At 44.1% G+C, this 8,637-nt stretch overlaps 1 long non-coding RNA gene across 2 annotated transcripts; it reads right to left on the bottom strand.

The window, feature by feature from the left end:
• Window positions 1-1,008: 1,008 nt before the first annotated feature.
• On the bottom strand, window positions 1,009-8,068 carry LOC136485790 (uncharacterized). 2 transcript variants are annotated; one of them, XR_010766550.1, is made up of 3 exons: window positions 7,741-8,065; window positions 6,883-6,990; window positions 1,009-1,211 (listed from the first exon to the last, which is right to left on the bottom strand). It is a non-coding gene; the product is annotated as an uncharacterized lncRNA (long non-coding RNA). The 2 variants fall into 2 exon arrangements; XR_010766551.1 differs by lacking the exon at window positions 1,009-1,211 and adding an exon at window positions 6,178-6,254 and having other exon boundaries at window positions 7,741-8,068.
• Window positions 8,069-8,637: the final 569 nt, after the last annotated feature.

The raw sequence follows: 8,637 nt of genomic DNA, 5'->3' as shown, positions 1-8,637 counted from the left end.
GCACAGTACCAAAATTCTCGAGTTCTTTTGCCAGTGTTTGTATCTCATGAGCTTGTTCAACCATAGGACGGTCATCAACCATCCTATAGTCATGAAACTGCTCCATGACATACAACTCACTACCAGCATCAGACACTCCATATTTGGCCTCAAGTGCATCCTACATCTCTTTACCAGTTTGTAGAGTCATATATGTATCTACTATGGAGTCTCCTAGCACGCTAATTATTGCCCCCTTGAACGTAGTATCAACGTCTTGGAACGCACACTCCTCCTTAGGAGTATGTGGTCCAACTGATCTAGGTTCGACAACAAAGTAGCAATGCATAGCAGTCAACTATAGTTTGCATCTCCGACGCCACCCACTACCGGATTCAGCTTCTTTGCCGAGTGCCTCAGGCACTTGGCAAAGGCCGATATACACTCGGCAAAGGGCGCTCGGTAAATAGTTTATCGGCAAAGACCACTTTGCCGAGTGCTAATCCGACACTCGGTAAAGAAAAGTCACCATGACGGCGAGCGCCACCGTGACGGTGGGTTTGTCGAGTGCCACCAGCAAGACACTCGGCAAAGGTAGCCTATTTGCCGAGTGTCTTGTCAAGACACTCGACAAATAGGCGACCTTTGACGAGTGCCTAGCCCGTGGCACTCGGCAAATCTGTGATGTTTGCCGAGTGCAATGGCCTTTGCACTCGGCAAAGCATGTTCCTAGGTAGTCACTTTGCCGAGTGGCATGGCCATTGCACTCGGCAAAGTGACTGAAAACGGTCTTTTTTATTTGTTTTTTACATCCCATCCAAACAAACAGAAGATATATATAACAAACATCACCAACATCACATATATATCATCAACAGCACATATATATCACCAACACCACATATATATCACAAACGTCACATATATATCACAAACGTCACATGTCTCATAATATATCACAAATAAGTTCACAAGTAATCCAAGTGCTCCATCAAAATAAACAAAATGAACAAACGTCACATATAAATAACACCACATATATATCAAAATGAACAAGGCCCATTATAACAGCACAGGCCACATAACATGACATTCAAATCTAGATTATTAACAGCCCAACTCAATCACAAAATGAACGAGAATATTACAAACCATAAGTGCACCAAAATATTAAAACACAGCTCAAAAAAATCTGTAGCTCCCATGTTGCTCGCTTTACTCCTTGCTTTAACCTGCAAATGAACCAAACAGCACAAAAGAAAATAAGTAGCCAGTAATGAACTAAAAGAAAATAAGTACCAAGTAATGAGCTTAAATAGATCTAACAATACCTAGGCTAACAAAAGCTCTAATTAGCATTTGAAAATCCACTAAGCTCCAAAACTATAAATTGCTAGCTCTTGAAACCAAACTGCAAGTACATGCAAAGCCATTTCAACTATTTCATTCTGCCTTCACTGAAAAGCATGTACTGAAACTGAGGTAATCTTGGTGAAGGAGGATGAGATCCGACATCGATGGCAAGAGTATTTTGACAAATTGTTCAATGGTGAGAATATGGACACAACCTTTCAGTTGGATGACACTTTTGATGACACCAATAGGCGCTTTGTGCGGAGAATCCAAGACTCTGAGGTCAGAGAGGCGTTGAAAAGGATGAAAGGAGGTAAGGCGATGGGACCGGATGGTATCCCAATCGAGGTGTGGAGATGCCTCGGGGACATAGCTATAGTATGGCTAACCAAGCTATTCAACCATATTTTTTGATCGAACAAGATGCCTGATGAGTGGAGGAGAAGTATATTGGTACCGATCTACAAGAATAAAGGGGATATTCAAAGTTGTACTAATTACCAGGAATTAAGTTGATGAGTCATACTATGAAGCTATGGGAGAGAGTTATCGAGCATCGCTTGAGAGCAATAACGCGGGTCTCTATGAACCAATTTGGTTTCATGCCTGGAAGGTCAACCATGGAAGTTATTTTCTTAATAAGGCAAGTTATGGAGCGGTATAGAGAGAAGAAGGACCTACACATGGTTTTTATTGACTTGGAGAAGGCTTATGATAAAATACCAAGGAATGTTATGTGGTGGGCTTTGGACAAACATAAAGTCCCAACGAAGTACGTCGGGCTCATTAAGGACATGTACAACAATGTTGTGACTAGAGTTCGAACAAGTGATGGAGACACAGATGACTTCTCGATTAGGATAGGACTACATCAAGGGTCAGCTTTGAGCCCTTATTTGTTTGCTTTAGTGATGGATGAGGTCACAAGGGACATACAAGGGGACATCCCTTGGTGTATGCTTTTCGCGGACGATGTAGTGCTAGTTGATGAAAGCCGGACAGGAGTGAATCAGAAACTGGAGTTATGGCGGGAGACTTTGGAGTCCAAAGGTTTTAGACTCAGTAGAACTAAAACTGAGTATATGAGATGTGACTTCGGCACTACTACTCGGGAGGAGAAAGATGTTAGTTTGGAAGGTCAAGTAGTGCCTAGGAAGGATACCTTTCGATGTTTAGGATCAATGCTACAGAGGGACGGGGATATTGATGAAGATGTTAGCCATAGAATCAAAGCAGGGCGGATGAAGTGGCGGCAAGCGTCTGTGTAACACCCTAAAATTTGCCTCTTTTGGAAAATAGGTTTAAAATGATTTAATTCTGTATTTTGTGCTCATGAAATGTAGAAATAAATAAATTTCTCATGAATTTAAAATTTATCATAAAGTAGCAACATGTATGTGCATTCATGCCGCTGCATATAATTTTGTGAATGATTGGTATTGATCAAAATTTCAAAGAGAATTGGAATTTGAATTGGAATTGGTTTTGAAAATATGTTTTAGGAAATAGAAAAGGAGTTTTATTAATATTTTTTCTTTCCCCTTCTCTGTTTTCGGCCCGAGCAGCCGCGCAGCCCAGCTCCCAGTCCCGTTGGCCTGGCCTGCTGGCCCATTCCTCCGCGCCGGCCCAGCTGCGCTGCTTTCCTCCCTCCGCCCGCGCCCAGCCTCGCGCGGCCCGCAAGGCGTCGGCCCAGCAACCACCGCCGCTCCCTTGGCCCAGCACCGAGCCACAGCCGCACTGCCCGCCTCAACTGCCGTCGCGCCCTCAGCCGCTGACAACCCGGGGCCACAAGTCAACGCCATCCCCCACCTCTGCCCCGGGCCCGGTCCAGCTAGTCATGGCCGCAACCGCCTCCGCGCCCACGTCCGCATCGTGGGAGCGCCTCCCCGTGCCCCTGCCTCTACAAAAAGGAAGCCCCGCCCGAGCCGCTTCCCCCTGCTGCTTGCCCCCGCTCCCGACTTCGCTCTTGCCATGCGCGGAAGCCACAACCACAGCAGCAGGGAAGACCGCGAGCTCACGAGCCGCCATTGTTCTTCATTCATCATCTCTGATTCATCCCCGCCCTGATTGAAGTCATGGTGAGCTTTGCCTTGTTCCCCTCTATCTCTCGGTGCCTTCAATTGGTCGAACCGTGGCCTCTAGGGCCTTAGACAAGTGCGCCGACGAGCTCCTCCTCGCTGCCGGTCATGGCGGGCGCCGCGCGAGCCATCCCCCAGCCGTGTTTTGTCCCGGGGTGGACTCGCCATCTCCCCCGCATCATCCCCGTGGCCTCGGTTGGGCACACCGTGGCCCGTGGGCTGAGTTTCCCACGCGCCGATGAGCTCCTCGTCGTCGGTAATGGCGCCCCGCCGCGGAAGCTACTGTTCCGGCCGTCATCTCCTCTCTCCCTCCTCTGATCTAATCCGAGCCATTCATTTCAAATCTGACGGCTCTCTGTGGCTGATACCCCTTCGTGGGTTATTCTTCTAAAGAGCCCATCGGTTTTCATCTATTTGAACCCGCAATCCATAGCGTATTTCCCCGATTACGCATACTCGTTTTGAAAACGTAAAGTTCACTGCTTTAGTCTAAAATACGTTTTTAGTATTTACAGAAATGCCATTTGAACTGTTTTGCCTATAAAATTGTCGTTTTAGCTCCGAATTGATCCGTTCAAATCGCGTTAGCTTCGTAATTTCATAATCTACATGTTAGAATCACTGTTAGTCAAGTTTGGAACATTTTAATTTCCTAGTTAGATTTAATTTAATATATTGCTATAGGAAATCCCGTTTAAATCATAACTTTCGCATTTTTGCTCCGTTTTTCGTGAACTTCGCGTTGACGTGATCGTAGCGAGACATAGATTATTTTCACAAACATTTTATCTTGTTTTCTATACTATTGGTGTACTGTTCTAATGATAGGAATGTTTGCTTTGCATGAATGCTTTTGGAATGTTGTATGTTGCCGTGTTGGTCGCGTTCAGACGGTGAGGAGAACGTTGGAGACCAAGAATTCTTCGACGACCAGCAGGACCAGCAAGAGTTTGTGAACCAAGGCAAGTATCGCATGGGCCTACCTTGATGTCCTATTTCACTTTAATCATTTACTCATGTGCATGTGTCTAATTTTGATAACCCTAAGGACATTCTAGACATTTGATGACTTGTTCCCTTGACTCCTATGGGGTAATTGCATATGGGTAGATTGCTAGTGCTCTAACTGAACTTGATCTACATGATGATGAATGACTCTATGGAACTAAGAGTTTATCATGATATATAACAACTGTTCCATAGGGCGAAGGTGCAAATGACCTTTGATCATGTTGCTCCCGGCCCTCCATAGGGACTTATCTGTCGGCAAAAGCTGGGACTGACAGTGCAACCGGGAGAGTCATATGGCTCTGACTTTAGCTCAGTAATAGGACATTTTCTAGCTAGTTAGAGGTTACCTTTTTGGCACAAATGGGGCTTGCCACGTTGGGTATAGGGCTACCTCTATTCCTATGAGTATAGCCACGATGGATATGTGCCATAGGAAAGGGGGTTCCTACATCTGCCTGCCAAGGAAACCAAGCGGCCCTAACTTGTTAGAGAAACCTATGAAATGGCTTCATAGTGTACCCTGCCTGCTCACCTTGGCAGTGACATAGGAGTAATTAACCCGGGCATATGAGGATCATGACTCGCGGTGAATGTGCACCACCTCTGCAGAGGGTAACAAACTGTTATAATAGCCGTGCTCACGGTCACGAGCGGCCCGGAAAACTCATAGAATAACCGGTTACTTGTTGTTGATCATTTAAGTTGTTCTATGATGATATATGACACACTTGACCCTGATATCTGTTCATATGGGGTTAAATGGGAGCTTAAGCATAACTTGATAATATCTGATAATAAAAGCTTGTCGTACTAAAAATGCTAACTGCAGTGAACCAGTGTCAACCTTTTGAGCTTAATAACCCCATGTTAACTTGTTAAGTACGGGATGTATTTACGCTTGTTTATTCTCTTTATTTGGATAAAAATCCCGGATGGGTAACAGATGACAACGGGTATGAAGATTTTCCTAAGGATTTTTAGGCTTGTGGTCAACCAGTTGACCTTCCCTGTGATGAAGCCTACCAGAGTTTATTATCTTTTTATTTTCTGCTGTGTGATGTAAGACTAAGTTGTATTATGGATTTGATGTAAGGACACCATGATGATACTTTATGTTATTTGTCAGCTTATGTGTGTGATTGATCCCTGGGCACACATGAGTTAGTGCATTCAATTTTATCCTTAAAATTGGGTGTGACAGTCTGGTGTCCTATGTGACAAAAGGGTACCACAGAAGCTAAAAGGCAAGTTTTATAGGACGACGATTAGACCTGCTATGTTGTATGGTGCAGAATGTTGGCCTACGAAAAGACGACATGTTCAACAGCTAAGTGTCGCGGAAATGCATATGTTGCATTGGATTTGCGGTCATACAAGAAGGGATCAAGTTCGGAACGATGATATACGTGATAGATTAGGGGTAGCACCAATTGAAGAAAAGCTTGTCCAACACCGGTTGAGATGGTTTGGACATGTGCAACGGAGACCTCCAGAGGCACCGGTGCGTAGTAGAATCCTAAGCCAGGATAGTAACGTGAAGAGAGGCAGAGGAAGACCAAAGTTGACTTGGGTAGAGGCAATAAAAGGAGACTTGAAAGGATGGAATATACCCAAAGACTTAGCCTTAGATAGGAGTGCTTAGAAGACAGCTATTCACGTGCCTGAACCTTGATTGCTTCTGATGGGTTTCAACTCTAGCCTACCCCAACTTGTTTGGGACTTAAAGGCTTTGTTGTTGTTGTAGAGACAAGCTAACTACCGACACAACCTGAGAAGCACAAGAACTGATGGACCAACACAACCTGAGAAGCACAAGAACTGATGGACTTGCACCTGTCCTCACCGAGTTCCAAAACCCAAATCCAAGCAAAGGAAATAAAATAAGTTTCTGAACAGGCCATTTAACATTGCTAACAACCTTGCAAGTGAATCATACATATTCGAATCAGATTGTTATATGGCAATAAAATAAGTTTAAATTTACCAAATGCAAGCAGTCAGTTCTTACTACTGACTTTATAGTTTACAGTCCTATCAATAACGTCTACTTTCAATGCAATTCAGAGGCAAAGATAATGCTTGTTTAGTTCACAGTTTGAGGAGATATCAATCAAGATTTGCTGTCTTTGCAAACCTTGAAGGATTTTATAAAATGTACTTAGATCATGAAATCTATTCTTTATAATATTCAGGATGTAGCTAGCGACATTTCCTCATTTACAAATTGTGATGAAATTGATTATTATAGAGAAAGCTACTTTCATGGAGAGGCACGATCAAAATTATTTGGTACTCAACCAAAGTCTACACCCATTGAAAATATTATTTAAGATAATTGTCATGATCATACCAAAATACAGAAAAAAAATTCAAATCTGAATCCATAGAAAGACAAGGCAAGTTGACCCCAAATCATTTGAGAAATAACATTTAGTCTGATAATTGATGGAACTAGTAATACCTGGACACTATTTCAGCACCATGTGCATTGCTGTAGAATCTGTGTTGTATGCTGATGAAGTCAACCCACAAGAGTAAAGCGACGACCACATCCGAAGGCCTCATCTAACTGCACAAGAGAACTTACAAATTATAGCATAGCTATTGCTGATTGTTGTTGCTGAAAAGAAAAGAAAAGAGCAAAGCACTAAGCTTCTAAATCAAATAGAACAGAAATAAAAAATAAAAAGCATTCCCTACATGCAGAGTTATTTATGCAGAGTTATTTAGACAGGTATGCTAAATAAGAGAATGAGCAGCAGGCCATATTGCACATATGGTTAGGAAGTGCTTTTTACTAGCATAAGAGACGTATGCACCATTGGAACAAACATGACATTTCAATTTTGGTACAAACAATAATACTGCTTTAGTAAAGTTTTTTAAATTGCATAAAGTTTCAATAAGCAGTAAGACTTAAATACATGTTTCGCTTATGATAACATGCTGATCTTGTGAGTATCCTGGGCTTGATAAAGAAACACCAATCTACTCGAAATCCAGCCCTGAAATTGACAATCTTTGTCAGCGCAGCATTGACTGCAACCTAATTTTGGACTGGAATAGTCAAGTTGCTTAATTAGAAATCCTATGAGCATACAGTATTGCATCACAAACAAGGAAAATCAGGTCTAATGTCTGAGCATTCAGTATTCACCTTCCCCTTCCACTAATCGCGCATAGACACATCAATAGGGTTTTAGAAAAGTAGCTGCATCTTCCACCGTCCCAATAGAATAGAGTTTCACTGAGATCTCAGGTTCTAGAAGGGGGGGGGGGGGGAATTAGAGGCAAATAGAGCATCACAGATCGCCATTACCTTTGGGGAGGAATTGGGGGATGGAGGTGAGGGCGCCACCTAGAGCGGAGGCCGGGGAGGACCCATCAAGCACGAGGTTGACCTCCATCCTCACGGCCTCCTCAGGCTGCGAATCCGCCGGACGGAGGAGAGGGCGGCGCTGCGGTGGACTTGGGTTGGGAAAGATCGGAGGAGGCCGCCGTCTTCTGGATCGAACCCCCGTCCATGGATCCAAGCCGCCCGGTCACGGATCGACACAGATTGCCGTCGTCCAGGCAGTGGGGAGAGATGTCCGCCCCATGGCGTCGCCTCGCCGGTGCGCGGGCACCTCGGCCGCTTCTGCCGCCGTCGCCACCGCCTGGAGGGTCGCATGCAGAGAAGAGGAGACGAGTGAGACAACTGTGGACGGTGTGTGTGGGCCGGCTGGGCCGGCGGGGTTAAATCCTCCCTTTGTCGAGTGCCCCCGATCTGGCACTCGGCAAAGTATTTTTTTTAATTTTTTTTAATTCTCTGCCAAGTGCCACCTGGTTTGACACTCGACAAAGAGGTTTTTTTTAAAAAAAAATTCTTTGCCGAGTGCCCCCGATCTGGCACTTGGCAAAGTATTTTTTTAATTCTTTGCCGAGTGCCACCCGACCTGGCACTCGGCAAAGTGGGTTTTTTTTTTTAAAAATTAAAATTCTTTGCCGAGTGCCAGTCGTCCTGGCACTCGGCAAAGAGGCTCCTTTGCCAAGCGTCAAACGCAGACACTCGACAAACCGTTTTTATTTATTTTTTCTTCCTGCCCCTAAACTTTTTCTGTAGTCCTCATACAATATCTGGTACTCCATGTTCCAATGTGGCACATTTCTCGGACTTTTTCTATATTTCTTTAATTTATTTCATTTAATTAAATTTTCTTGGATAATTCAAATTATA

This window comes from Miscanthus floridulus, chromosome 10 (assembly GCF_019320115.1).
Source record: "Miscanthus floridulus cultivar M001 chromosome 10, ASM1932011v1, whole genome shotgun sequence".
NCBI lineage: Eukaryota > Viridiplantae > Streptophyta > Magnoliopsida > Poales > Poaceae > Miscanthus > Miscanthus floridulus.
The sequence above is the reverse complement of the archived record's forward strand: the minus strand, read 5'-3'. Positions and strand labels throughout refer to the sequence as shown.